Here is a 15,725-nt window from a genome sequence, read left to right on the forward strand (position 1 = left end):
TTCTGCATGCCTGAGGTTAGACATATGACATAGAAGATATATTTGAGGCACTTGTATGTCATGTTCTATGAGTTTTCTTTCCATGTCTTTTCCCATTGTATATCATGCAATTGATCTTTGCCTTCTAAACCTTTAAAAGGTGTTTGTATATTGGGCATGATTGATTGAAATGTTTTCTCCAGTTTGTTATGGTTTTATGATTTTTCTTATTTTTATTTTGCAAAAAGAATTAACGCATTCCGATCCAATCCATCAACCTTTCCACATATTCTGGATTCTGAATTATACTATAAAAGCTTTTCCCAACTCCCAGGTAATACTGGAAAGTCTTCTAATACTTGTATGATTGCCATTGTATATTTTTTTTTTTTTTTTTTTTTTTTTTTTTTTTTTTTTTTTTTTTTTGACAGGCAGAGTGGACAGTGAGAGAGAGAGACAGAGAGAAAGGTCTTCCTTTGCCGTTGGTTCACTCTCCAATGGCCGCCGCGGCCGGCGCGCTGCGGCCGGCGCACCGCGCTGATCCGATGGCAGGAGCCAGGAGCCAGGTGCTTTTCCTGGTCTCCCATGGGGTGCAGGGCCCAAGCACCTGGGCCATCCTCCACTGCACTCCCTGGCCACAGCAGAGGGCTGGCCTGGAAGAGGGGCAACCGGGACAGAATCCGGCGCCCCGACCGGGACTAGAACCCGGTGTGCCGGCGCCGCTAGGCGGAGGATTAGCCTAGTGAGCCGCGGCGCCGGCCCGCCATTGTATATTTACATTTATGATATATTTGGAGTTTTTGTTTTAACATAAGGTAATATATCATTTTCAAGTATTCAACTTCACTTCAATAAGATAAATAAAAATTGAAACTATCCAGAGATTTCATCTCTCATATGTCAGATGAGAAAAACTATAAAAGCTTTACAGGATCTGGGGCAAAAAGTGCTAGAAAACAGGCACTGTGGTATATTACAGGTAAGAATGTAAACTGTTACTACTACATGGACAGATATCAGTATCTAAAAATTATAGATGCAAACACGTTTATATGTATCTGTATTCAGTACAATACACATACACACACAATACACAGTCTTTCTACTGAAGGGATCTCAAAGCAATGACATTTGATGACTAAAGGAGCACATCTTGCTTGATTTCAAAGTTCCATTCCCTGTTAAAGGGAACTATAGTTCATCTGAAAGTGAACAGTAATCTATGACAAGAAAATATGAGGTAATCCTGGAATATCGTGTGGCATAAAGCCAAGAAATACTTAGAAGCAAAAGAGTCGTATCAAAATGCTATGGAAGTCAATTTGAATAGGCCCTACTGGCCGTAAGTTGTGGAATTTGAGCATTTTAAAAAATGTTTATGATAGACATTATGGTAAATGCATTGTCACAGCTTCTGTGAGTTGATGGTTATAACTGTGAGATAGTGAAAGATGCAAATTAAAGCACATTTTTTCCCAGAAATTTATCAATTAGTAAATTTAGAAGGTATGATAGAATTAGAATATCATCATTGACAACTTTAAGCAGATTAGAGAAAGCTTTCTCAGTGGATCCTAAAACTTTTACATGAATTGTGGTTGGCAAATAGAACATTTAGTTAAAATGAATTTATTCTCTACACTAATTATTTGCCCACTGAATTTTATTGGGGACAATGTACCTTTCCAAAGAATCACTTATCTTTACTTTTAGTGTGACAACTGGGTATCTTGCAACTCTTGATATGATATAACAAAAAGTACCCTCAAATACCAATTGTTCTTCCCAAATATGATTAGCCTGAACTTATTGATACCTATTAATAAGAAGGCAATCAGAAAATCCAAAATATTATCTTCTTCAGAGTAACTCAATTGGACTTTTAAAAAAAATCAATGTCTCTAAAAACAAAGAAAAACCATAAAAATGTGTGACTTCTAAATTAGCAGAGGCTAATTGAGTGAAATGCTCTGATATTTTCATTGCATCCTATATTTTAAAAATCATAAAATATATTTTTGAACAACTGCATTGGTGACATTTTGTATAGTAAATGGTATAGCTAATTTTCTTCTTGTAGGATGATATTCTTATCTTTGTGAGATGGATAATAAAATATGTAGGGGGGAAGACTCATCATTTCTGCAGTTAATTTTCAGATTTCTCTGAAAATAAAGTCTGACACATCCAATACACCCACAGGAATAGATGTGATAAAATGGTAACAATTGGTGAACATAGGTGAAAGAATTCAAGTCTTCATTATATTAGTCTTTCAACTTTTCTGTGAGTTTGTAAGTTTTAAAAATAGGAAGCTGAGAATAAAAGTAAATCCCATGGGTTATATAATGAGGATTTCTGATGTGGTATATGAGCCCAAACTGTTGACTTAGACACCTGCAGTCCTGCTCAGCAGTAGATGGTTAGATGATTAGCAGTAGATGATTAAAATGTTTCAAATATATAGCTAATGTTTCAAATCCATAGCTAGTGTCTATGGATTTTGCATGTATATATTTAACCCTGGATTGAAAAATATTCAGAAAAAGCCTCTAAACTGGGTATGTAAGGACTTTTTATGTTGTCATTTTCCCTACACAGTATAGTATAACAACTATTTATTATAAAATTTGCATTGTATTTTAAGAACTCTAGAGAGGATTTAAAGTATGTAGAGACATAAGTATGTAATATGCAAATACTATACCATTGTATAGAAGGGACTTGAACACCTGCCATTTTTGGAGGACGACCATACATTTTCTAATACTATTGTGATGTTTGGAAAAGAGTTCCAAGAATACTGTAGAAGGGTCTTTAGTTTGACCAAGAGGAAAAGCCTACTATATTTCACTCTACCCCCTTTCTACTTACCATAAATTTTAATTTAAAAAACTAAGCATGCTTATTTTATTCATTCAATATTAGAAATTGAGCATGGACTCATCTCATACTCAGCTTTCAAGAGAGGGACCTTCTCACTGACTTCTGGGACTCCAGCACCAGTTTCCTTCACCCCCAATCCCACTGCTCGTTTCTTCCTTGTTTCCATAACCTATTGCTGTTTCCTCCTTTTTCACTTTTTTCTCAGCCTGTGCCTCAAAGAATGCCAGAAGACCCTAAAGAAAAAAAAAAGTATGAGTTTATTTTTCAAGTAGTAGAATTATAAAAAAAAGCCGTTTATTTTTCAGAACTTTTTCCATTTACACTGTTGGCTTATTTTTGCTCAAATTTCAGTAGGAGACCATACAAACTTAAGTTAATCATTTTAGTGTTTTCTATTAAAGAAATACCAGGAGTAAATAGGATATGAAAGGTGAGATTTGGGTATTTTTCAAAGTACTGATCTAGTAAACTTCTATTTGAATTGTGCTAGATAGCTAACCTTCCCTGGGAATGCCCTTTTAAATAATAGAACACAGAAGGAATCCTACAGATAGTATTGCTGATGATGCATTTCCAGAAGTAATACACACATGCTGTCTCCTCTCAAGAGACTAATAGAAGACTCAAAAGATGGCAAGTAATTTGGATATGGATATTTAAACAGTAAAAACATAAATGGATAGGAAAATTATTTTTAAAAATCAAATGACCCGCTTTGAGGCTTTAAAACAATGTGATATGACTTAGACTGATTAAAATTTAGAATCACCATATATAAATCAACCTTGAAATATGCTTCACTGTAGTATTTTTCTTTTGAAGGAAAACAAAGGGGGATGAATTGATAGCACTGGAAAAAAGAGGTAGGCATTCCCCTGGTGATTATTTTGCCTAAGGCATTTTCATTGTACAATTTATTTAATGTTTCCTGGGATTTAATTTTGAGCAATAATGTATTCAAAATCCATTTAATGACAAATTGTGTTATTTACGGATCTAGCAAGCCCTAATATACGCCTATAAACATGAAACTCCATTGACTTAGTTCCTAATTTGATATTCCACAAAAAGAAAAATATTACTTTTATACACTATAAAATAACAAGATAACCAAAGTGGTGTGTTCTCTTTATATGTAACTATTTATTGATTACTTTTCTCTGCAAGTTTTGCACAGTATTTTTGATCCATTCAGGTTACACAACTACTTTTGGAAGTGGTTATGGGAAAAACTTTTTGCTGATTGATGTAGTATCTTCAGAAATGAGCAAGACACAAATTAAAACATCAAGGAACTTTTAGTCTTACACAAGCCTAGAGCTGAATATATTCTATCAGGCCTTGAACCCAAGCTGGGCATCCTTGCATGATTCTAATTTCTGTAGAATTAGAATTTGCATTCAATAATGTATGTGTCAATCAGTCAATATATGTATAAGTCTCTCTCTCTCTCATATATATATATATGTATATGTAAATACAATTTATTTCCATATAGAGCTACAAGAAAAGTGCTATTGAGAATAGCAGGAGAATGGAATATAATATCTGACTGGGAATAAAGGAAAGACTTCATGGAATAGGAACCACTTGAATTATATCTTGAAATGTGAGCAGGTCTAAAATATGTAGTTATGTTGAAATGAAATGGTACATTGCCCATGGAAATACAAGTATACAAAATGGTATACACAATAGCTAGTGACAAAGTAAAATGATTCAGAATGCTTTGGCTGTATAAAGTGTAAGTAGATAAATACCCACACAATGGCTATGCAATGAGTGTTTGTTGAACAAGTACACAAATATATATGATGCTCATACCATCATTCTAGGATTCACCTTAGTTGGGTATGAGTAATAATACTCCAAAAGAATGTTATACACTATGTGGTCTTACAAAATAGCTTCCCTGAAACATTGGAATTAAGCTGGTTTATGTATCTCTTCAAAATAGCTTCCTATGTCTTTGGTTTGTTTATAGTGTATATGTGACAAGATTTCATTTTCCAATTGCTGGCGACCTAAGAGTGTGAAAGTGCCTGTAGAAAGTGCCTCTGGGTCTGCAAGCTGCTTACGTATATTTAATGCTTCAGGGAAATAAGATTGAAATAAGATTTGAAGTTTCCTAAGAGAAGAGTGATCTTTGACCTAGAAAAGAGAATTCAGTGAGAAACTGAAAGAAGGGGTTTCCCAAATATAAGGGAGACTACCATATGGCATCCTGGTATATTATGGGAAACTGAATTTTTTTTTACAAAAATCAAACAGTCCTGGCTTTAAATTCTGATTCTGATTCCCACTAACATTGCTATTTTGAGACCATTGCAAAAGCCTTGAGCTTCATTTTTCCTCCTTTGTAAAATGGCACAAAATGCTTTTCATGACTGTTGTGAGGATTAAATGAGGTAATGTTTATAGCAAGCATCTGACCCCTGCTGAGTGCACAGTACTCCCTTGTGGATCAGCTCTGAACCAATCATGTCATAATGTTTGCCTTGAAAAATGGGATACAAGCACATTACATTCTTTCCATGCTGCAGTTCTGTCAGTTTATCCTTGTATACAATATTTCTCAGAGATGTTTATAATTTATCTGTCTCTCCAGGGTCTTATTCAAGACTTTGTACCCAAGAGGAACCTAATAAGTTGTTCTTAAAAATAATTTCCATCAACACTTCATTCTGAGCTGACTTTGATTCCAAACAACTCTGAACCATACCACCATCACTGACAAGTTTCATCTGTGTATTGAATTACTGATTTGAATTGATAATGTGTCAGCTCTGAAAAGATCATCCCTAACAGCTTTATTAAGTAAGCAAACACCAATCATGTGATTTACTGTTTAAAAAACAGAACATAGAAACTTCTCCCTTAAATAGGCATCTATTGTTTCACTGATTCTGCCAATTGCAGTTTTAGTGTGTTATTTAGGTTATGACCATTTGTTGCCAAAATCAGCAAGAAGTAAGCCTGTATTTGCAGTACATTGAGTTTCACATAAATTTGTAGCTGACCTACTTGCTCCTGCATCACAATATTCTCCTTTCCTAATACATTTAATTACACTAATGGTAAAAATTACTTCTTTCTTTTGTGTTCTTAGCGTGCCTTCATATTAGCCAGAGACAGTGTCATCAGAGTTTGAATAAACAGAAGCTAATACATTGTGGGGAAGATAAGAAACATTTTTTCTTTATCCTGAACAAAAGGAAGCCTCTGGCCTTTTTAGCCTAGAAACAAATTATTGGAATCTGCTCCCTTAATATATATATATATGCTAAGTAGCTTGTACCAAAAGGCAATGCTCCTCTCTAGGCTAAATGAGTCAAGGACATTTTGTTCAATCTATAGGACAATATATGGCTTTTCCATTGTAGAACAGGATCGTCATTTCTAAAAGTTGAATAGAATGCTGCTTATAGAGGAGAAGCAAACATTTTTCAGCTGGTTAAATCTGAGATGTTGAGTGAAGTTCATTACAATGCCCATAGCACTTTCTCTTGATCTTGGAGAGGCTGTCATTTCCTGGAGGCAGTTTATGTTTCTCAGGCTTTGTGGAGATAGTCAAACAAATATTTAAAACTATATTGCAGATGTAGAGTTAAATGTTCTTATTCTTAAATATTAACTTCATTTGTGCTGCTAGTTGAACATAACCTTGTAATTTGTTGATAGTCAAAGATTATGTTAGAAATAGAAACTTGTGCCATTTCCTAGAACTTGCAGTTTGAGCAAGTTGGGGGTAAAAAGAAAGAAATAGTAGCAAAAAAGTCCTCAAAGCTGCTGTGGAGGGAATAAGAAAAGATGAGAGAGAGAAACTTAGTGTAATTATATAAGTGTTTTCCATTTCCCAAGGTGAGGAAAGTTCATATGCCATCTTAGTTGTGTGGATTGTCCTGATTTCCTCACCTATTGACTTGTAATTTTTTTCTAATCTATTGTTCTCCCTGTATATTGGAAACCATCTTAAATCCAAGAATAAAGCAGAGATGCAAATGGATAGTTTAAAATAAGTTCCTATTGTTTAATAAAGTAATTTGTAAAGAGAATTAAATTCTATCCTTCTTGTTTCATGAAGGTATTTTATTTTTTTATTTTTTTTATTAAGACCTTTATTAGCAGGTGCTTGCAGTTTGTTGACTTTTTTTGAAAAAATCAAGTTGTAAACTTTTATTACAAATTAAAAATGAAGTTCTTAAAAATCTCACCTTGACCAGATATGAAACAATTTAAAAACCTTTAAAGGTGTATTGAGAAAAACCAGGCTTTTTTAAAAAACACGTTTGTCATTACCAAAAAGAGACATCTTTAGGTAAAAATAATAAAAACCCCATGCAGCATAGATAATGCAGATAGTTCTAGTAATCTGGTCAATGGGCAAAAAGCAAGCACTTAAGGTCTTCAGCTCCAATCTTTTGTTCATTTCTTATTGCTGGAATTTCATATTCATTTCTTCTTGTTGGATGACTAAACTGGATGATAGTAGAGATGTTAAGCCGGCATTTACTCAGCCCCGCCCTGCTCAGCCTCCGGAGTGGATGAATTCCCAGCTGGTGGATCGGCTGCTTTTGTCTCTTTGCCATCTTGTGGTTTAGGGTTATCTGGGCGTCTGCGTAGGTAGGTGAAGTTGCGGCGGTACCGACACTGAGGTGGCTGCTGACCCCGGGTCTCATCAACAACTTGGTTTTCCTTGTCTTCTTCATTGCCGTCCTCTTTAGGCTGTCTTTGGCGAGGAGGACCTCTGCGGAATCGTGGTCTATAACCCGGATACATATTCTGTCTCACTGGGCTACCTTGTTCTCCTGCACCCTGGTTGTCAGCACCTTCCATCACTTCTCTCTGTATGGGAGGGTTGGAATACTGTGGTCGACGCCCATAGGGTTTCCGCATGTAGTAAGGTGGGAACCGTCACCTGCGGTAGGGCTGGAGTTGTTGGGCCTGGCCTTCGGGAGCGCTCTCCCATCCCTCATTCTTTTTCCCAGTCTCACTGTTCTGGTAATTCTGCCGGTAATTGCGTGGAGGACCCCTACGACGTGGGTAGCGTCTATAATGGTTACGGTCTGCTGCATATTTACTGCCTTGCACTGGAACTCCACCAGGACCTGTAACATTTGCTGCCTCTGCACCCATTTCTCCTTCAACAACATCAAACTCCACAGTCTCTCCATCTGCTACACTGCGAAGGTACTTCCTTGGGGTTATTCTTCTTTATGGCAGTCTGGTGTACAAATACGTCTTCCTTGGTGTCATTCTTGTTGATGAAACCATATCCGTTCCTTATACTGAACCATTTTACTGTTCCCAAAACCTTCGTTGCGATGACCTTCTTGTCCCTGCTGGCGGGCGCTGGCGATGTGAGGCCGCCCGGGGCCTCCGCTCCCTGAGCCGCTGCCGGTGGTGCCAGGCTTGGTTTCCGCGGCGCTGAGGGCGGGGGCGGCGGGCGGCTGCTGGGTCTCCGCCTCGCTGCTCCTGGTTGCGGTGATGGTGACTGGGGCCGGCTGCGGCAGCTGCAGCTCCTCCCGGAGTGTGATGGCAACTAGGCCGGCAGCGGCGGTGGGGCTGCTCAGGGCTCTCTGGGGCCCGCTCTCCGCTCCCGCTACCGATTGAACTCTCATGAAGGTATTTTAAACATAGACCCTTTTAAAGGTACCGTTAAACACACACACACACACACACACACACACACACACACTGTCAATTTCCCTTCCCAAGAGTCATGTCATATTTGCTTTCACCTTTGATCAAAGCCAAGGGCAAAATGTTAACTCATAGTTTTGTAGAGAAGATTCCACTGCACTATCCTGCATGTATAGATCCTCCCAGCAGCGTGATTGGGTAGATGAATAACATCTTGAGAATCATAGGAATGAAAATTGATATTTCTCTTAGAGCCATGATTCTCTGGTTGTCCAGGTAAGCAGCAACAGTATCATCTGGGAACATGCAAGAAAAACAACATCTTTGGTTCTCCTGCAGGCCTACAGAGTCCCGGAGGTCAGATGATTCTGATGCCCGTTCAGACTGGGAACCAGCATCTTAGATTACACAGTTCTCTGTGTGATAATCCCAGATGGGCTTTTACATCTACCCTACCACATTTTTGTTCTGGAAAAAGTACAAGCTTAACAAATAAATCTTGACAATTAAAAAATAGAAGATGAAGAAAGCAAAGAGGTTGAAGGAAGAGGAAGACAAAAAGTTGCAGCCCAACTACCGTGTACAAGAATGTTAGAAATTTTTTGTGACTTTCCATTAAGCATTTATTTTTAGTTGTAGGTTATTTGTTTTCCACATTATGCAGACATTTAGTAATACCTATGTATTCTAACCTGCACTTTAAATGTAACAACATTTTCCCTTGTGATTGCCTGGATTTATGAATCTCATGTTCGGATCTTTAAAAAATTCCTCTCATTTAACAATCTGCCTGTTACACATTTATATTTCACAGTTATAGTCAATTCTGGTAAATATATGTGCTTAAAGTATTTCTGACGTTTTTAAATATATTTTAATAGAGTCCTTTAAGTATACATTTTGAGTCTAAGTAAATGATTAACTTGTAGGATACTTTTATTCTGACCATTGTGTTAGGCCCACTTATTTCTGAGTCACATTGCATTAGCTCAGGAGGCAAACCTTTGTTAATTTTAGTTCTCTTTTTTAGCTTATTTGCATTGCTACTAAATGTTGAATTAAATCTTCATGAATGTGGCCCCAAGTTCAATCTTGTTCTAAGCTTGGAGTGCTGTCTACATCATCTCACCTGTGCAGATCTTCAAAGGCAACTTTAAAGAAAGTTGGATGCAATGCCAGCACTTCAGTAACATTGAGCATAAAACTTCTTTTAATGCCTCCTTTCAACAACATTTCCTGACCTGCGTTCACCAATGTACTTCCATGTTTCATATCCATTTATTTTTAAATGTTGGCTTATTTATTTTCACTTTACTTGAAAAGGGGAAGGAGAGAGAGAGAAACACACATGCACACACACACACACACACACAGACCTATGGATCTTTCATCTGCAGGTTCGTTCCTCAAATGCCTGGAAAAGCAGGGCTGGGCCAGGCCAAGTCTGGTAGCCCAGAATTTGATCTGGGTCTCTGACATGGGTGGCAGGGACTCAGTACTGGAGCTATCATATGTTACCTCCAAAAGTTGCACTTTGAGAGCTTGAATGGGAAGCAGAGCCAGGACTGTAACCAGGCATTCTGATAATGAGATGTGTGCATCTTAACCTCTGTGTCAAATAACTACCCCACATACCCATGTTCATATTTAAATTTCCATTTAAAAGCCACACCCAGTGGTTTCAAGCCACCTTTCATATCCTTGTCTTTGCCTTTTCAAGTTCCTATGTGCCCCTTTCCTTTTTCTCTTTTAAGTCTATTTTCAAAAAAATAATGTTTATAATTAAGCTAAGGCTATGTATTCAGTCTCCTACACTGAGATAAATACTTTTGATAGATCTACTTATTTATTTATTAGTGGGTTTCCACACAACTTGGAATTCTACAATTACCTAATCTCCATGTATTTTCCTTATCTTCCTCATTAATTGTCTGAGTTTCTGTTTGTCAACTTCCCTCTCCTCAACCCGGGCATTACTCTTACTCAGAGGGATAGAGATGAGCAAGCATGATCTCTGAATTCCATGTCACTGAATTCTTAACCCACTTCACCCAGGTTTCCGTTCTAGGTTAGGAATTTGGGGTTTGAGTGGAGGATTCAGCAAACAAAGGCCCTTCGTGTACTCTTCCTGTAAATGGATCCAGAATGGTTGCCAAATCAATAAATCTTTGAAAATTCATCTTTCCTTTACTTAAGAGCACTTAGAGAAACTGTCTTTAGTTTTTCTGTCTAGGGAGAGAAGTCCAGTTTAATGAATCTGTTTCCACAGAGGCCTACAAAGAAGGAATACCGCTTTGAAAGTATTTAACATACACCCAGGGAATAGTTACATGCCTTGCAAACCTCTATCAGGATGCAACAAAAGTTAAGGAAATACATTCAATGTTAAACCAATATTAATAATAGTCCAATTACCACTTTTCACTCTATTCCCATGTATTTTCAATCTAATCATTGCAGTACTTTCTTTGTACCATGTTTGTACAGACTGTACCCCTAGAATGAATCAAATTTCTTTTTTTTTTAAAGATTTATTTATTTATTTACAAGTCATAGTTACAGAGAGAAGAGAGAGAGAGAGAGATCTTCCATCTGATGGTTCACTCCCCAATTGGCTGCAATGGCTGGAGCTGTGCCGATCTGAAGCCAGGAGCCAGGAGCTTCTTCCAGGTCTCCCACATGGGTGCAGGAGTCCAAGGACTTGGGCCATCTTCTACTGCTTTCCCAGGCCATAGCAGAGAGCTGGATTGGAAGTGGAGCAGCCGGGTCTCGAACCATCACCCATATGGGATGCCAGCACTGCAGGCCAGGGCATTAACCTGCTGCACCACAGCGCTGGTCCCTGAATCAAATTTCACATGCACCCGCACAGTTCATTTAATTTTCCCCTTAAATGTGGACTGAACAAGTCAGTGATTGAATGGAATGGGGGAGATGGATTCCGTAATAAAATAAGAGATTGGTCAGTTAAATGATACCCCTTCCAACATTTTTAAAAAGTGAAAATCACTTATTAAGTAATGAAAAAATACCCATGCATTAATATGAAGTAACTGGAAGAATATTTATGGGCTTCTAAGTTTACATTTGTCCTATCAGTATTCTCAGTAAATGAAGAGCATCTGGCAAAAAACACATTCAAGTAGCTGAAAGCTCAGTCAAAATTAATTAACCCATTGTTTCAAACAACAACCTTATGCAAATCTATTCTAGAATAAGTTCTATTTAAAAATTAGGACACTTAAACTTCTAGCAGTATTGAGATTTGAATCTGAAAATTCTCCCATTTTAAAAACAGATATAAATGCTGCTCAAAATATAATAGGTATCTTCACATCTTAAATATATACTCATGGTTATTATAGCATAAGGGAAAATGACAGCAACATTGAAAAGAAAATTGAAAATCAGAAAGGTGTGAGTCTTGAAGGTCTGGTTTGTCTAAGCATGTTTGCCAATTCCTGTAAATGTTCATTTGTAATGAACATTTAAGAACTGGACACCATACCTAGTCTGTCTGCAAGGTTGGATCTGACATACTTGTATAAGGCAAACATTTCCTTGGAAATCGCCTCATCACGCCCTTTGTTCAGGGACCAGCTGCTCACCACTTTGTTCATTAAGGAGATCCTGCAGCGAAGGAGCAAAAGTGTCCAATTTCATAATCCTTTTGATTTTACCTTACAGCTGGCATAAGTCATAGCAAAGATAGGGGATGGGATTACACGCAGCAGCATACCTAACCCCAATAATTAGTTCTTTCCAACATCAGGGCAAAATGATTTTGAGAAGCCCTGTCTTCTCAAACTCATTTATCCCTTGTGATGCTTTTATCTTGGAGCATATCTTCTTTTCTGACATGGCCATTCATGTCAACCCTGTCCCATTAGACATAGCTATATAAGGCATTGACTTAAGTGAAGGGTATACAGGTTTAATAATTGAGCTTCTAGGTTGCAGAAGAACTCAAGATTTTACCTAAATATGTTTCTGTATCTCTGAATATGTCAATTGATTACATTCCTTCTGTCCAGAGTACATAGGACTGTTCAACAAGTTTGGAAAGCAAAGAATGGTCGCTGCACAAACTTTACACAAGAGTCTTTCATTAATTCATGTAATATGTGGTGATTTTTGTAAGTATATAAGTGTTTCCTACCAGCTTGTAATCACCCTTTTAGTTAGTGTTAGTCACATTTCCTCTTCCTTCTCTACATGACTAAAAGCTGGGAGAGATGGCAGCAGTGTTCCCACTTTATTCTGCTATGACTATTTAAATACTACTAGTTCTTATAGGACTCTAAGAGAAGTAGAAAAATATGGTGTTGCTATAATAATGCAAGTTATTATTAAGCAGTCCAGTATGGGCTCTCTTGAAGTTAGTTGGGTAAGAATGAGGGTGAAAAAAAAAAAAAAACAGGCAAAGAAGGATAGTTGGGTTTTTGTCTTTGGTCTGTGAGGCTTATCTAGAATTCTACCGCAAGAGAAATGACAGCATATATGTGGTAGCAGCAAGGGTTATAAAAACAATGCCTTTCTCATTATAAGTGAGGAGAAGAAAAATTAAGGGTGGGGAAAATGAACAGAGACATTAAGAATGAAAAATTGGATGGATACATTGGAAGTTGTTATGTCATTAAGCTACTGATTTATTCATTCAATAATGCATTCATAGTCACTATGGTTAAGGGAGGCAGAAGATCACCCATTAGGAACCTCTTTATCATGTACCACTAGGCATTTCATCTCACTAATTTCTTAACATCTTTTCCCTAAAGACTTTGGGCAGTAGATTATTATTTTTTCCTTAGTTAGGCTATTATTATGCCTTTGCTTTTATTGTTTGGCTGCTCCTAACAGTAGTAAATACATCTGAATCTAGATAAATAATAAATTCCATCACATTTCTTCCAGTGATTCCCTCAGTTAAGTAGTTTTTCTAAAGGGATTTTTGTTTAACTCATTTTGACATTTGGGTTTAGTGCATGAATTAGCCATTTTGAGCTTATTCATAGCTTTGATCTATTTAGATGCTAGCTCAGCACTGTGAGACTGTGTGGAATGTGACTCACCATGACAGTTTTAGGCACAGTCAACGAGCTGGAAATTTTTTCCTTGACCTTTCTTGTTCTGTCTAATGGTGGTCACAATCTCAGTAGTCAGTGCTTAATGATTCTGCAAGTAGGTATTAAAATACCCAGCTCCTTCTCCTTTATGATTGATATGTAAAGGTTTCCAGAAGGTAAACTTGATTTGTAATTTAACAAATAAGTAATACAAACCTGTAAAGCAGGGGAAATTACCATACGTTTTCCCCAAAGGTTGAAATAACTAATAAAGGTATCATAGAGTGGGAAAATCTTTTCTAGGATGGAATTTGGAGTTGGACACATCAGGGTTTAGATGCTAAGTTTTATCTTCTTCAACAGTAAGATGGAGCTACACACAGGGCCTCCTGGGCCAGGGCACTCTGAACTTTAAATGAAAATGTGTGTGAGGAATTCAATAGAGTGCATCATTCTTTCCAGACATAGATAAGAGCTAGTATTAGTATCAATATTTATAGCCTTGTTTGCAATTTATGTTGCTCTACCTTACTGACTGAAGGATCTGAAAGAATGGCATGCATCTTCTCCATAAACTCAGCTTCTTGGTGTCTGCAGCTAAAAACGGTGTCTTGTTTAAAAATGAATCCACCACATACAGCTGTACAAAGGAACCATCATCAAAAACAGATAGGCTATGTTCCTCATGCTTTACAGATTGAATATCAGTAAAACTTTGAATTTACTGAATATTCTGAATATAGCAATGAGTATTAAGAATATTAAAGATATTTTTGCATTTCTTATTTTATGTATTTAATCAGTAAGGTTATTTAGATTATTCTTAGGGTAAAACACTTGCCTCCCACTAGGGGGCTACAAGGGCAATAGAAACAGAGTCCTGGATTTCGCTTTCCAGATTTCACTAGCAGTGTGCGCATGATTCTTATTTCTCAGAATATAATTATTAAGTTGTAAATGTTAACTTTTGTCTTAAGAGAGAAATACTCGATTATGCTACTCACAGATCATTTCTTGGAATAGGCTGGGATGATGATGGAATTTGCAGCAGAAAAATCTTCAACTACATTTACATGTGATCCTCACATCTCCAAGTAGAAAAGAAACACATTCAAATGGGAAAACAGCTGCTACCATGTAATTAGCAAAATGTACAGCTGTCTTGTCATGCTGAGGCCACTTTGCTTTGATTATGTGCTGTTTTGATAATATGGCAGTGAAATCAATTATTAATAAGGATAGATTTTAGGTGCTAAAGTTCTAAGTTCTTTAGAATAAAGACAAAGAGATGTAAAGATATTTAAGGCATCTGAGTTAGCAATGGAAATTTCAGTCATAACTGTCCTGTGGCTTAGGTTGATACACTACCCATAAGTGTGGTAAATGCAATTTTGGTATGGACTGGAAAACTTTGGTTACTTTTTTGACCCTGAAGTGGTCATTTTCACTCAAACTAGAAGACTATAACCTCAATACATCCTCTTAATGGACTCACATACTGTCATCAGTTAACATTCCAAGATTGTTTTCATTCAAAAGAGTGAAGCTTTTTAATCTCATAGTGTGAGAGTGGAGAAATTCAATTATGGCACAGGAAGACTACTCCAATTAAAAGTGCTTGTTTTCCTCTGCACAGGCATTACACCATCAGAGGATGGGTTTTGAGATGCCATGGGGAAATTCTAGCTGTCTAAAAAGTGTGCATTTAAGAGACAAATGGATTAATTCATGGCATATAAATTTCTAAAGTGAAGTGTTCCCCAACTTTTTTGTTGTCCTCAAACCACATATAGAAAATGATAACATTTACTGTACTGAATCAGAAAATTTTGAAATATAGGGCATGTTGATGAAAATACATATATCCTTGTCCTGACTGTCGTGGAACAACTTACTATTTTATTCCTTTTAGTATTTTTTTGATCTATTTAATCCCATTGGTTGAACTCTTTAATTTTTTTTTTATTTTTTTGACAGGCAGAGTGGACAGTGAGAGAGAGAGAGAGACAGAGAGAAAGGTCTTCCTGTGCCGTTGGTTCACCCCCCAATGGCAGCCGCGGCCAGCGCACTGCGGCCGGCGCACCGCGCTGATCTGAAGCCAGAAGCCAGGTGCTTCTCCTGGTCTCCCATGGGGTGCAGGGTCCAAGCACT

The 15,725-nt window shown here is 37.2% G+C and overlaps 1 long non-coding RNA gene and 1 pseudogene across 4 annotated transcripts in view; one reads left to right on the top strand and one right to left on the bottom strand.

Annotated features, from left to right (window-relative positions):
• LOC103347702 (uncharacterized) overlaps positions 1–15,725 on the top strand; it is a 465,165-nt gene that overhangs the window by 111,442 nt on the left and 337,998 nt on the right. The window lies entirely within an intron of this gene.
• On the bottom strand, positions 6,958–8,486 carry LOC100340896 (Y-box-binding protein 1 pseudogene; annotated as a pseudogene).

The sequence above is a fragment of the Oryctolagus cuniculus genome, chromosome 2 (assembly GCF_964237555.1).
Source record: "Oryctolagus cuniculus chromosome 2, mOryCun1.1, whole genome shotgun sequence".
In the NCBI taxonomy this organism is placed as follows: Eukaryota; Metazoa; Chordata; class Mammalia; order Lagomorpha; family Leporidae; genus Oryctolagus; species Oryctolagus cuniculus.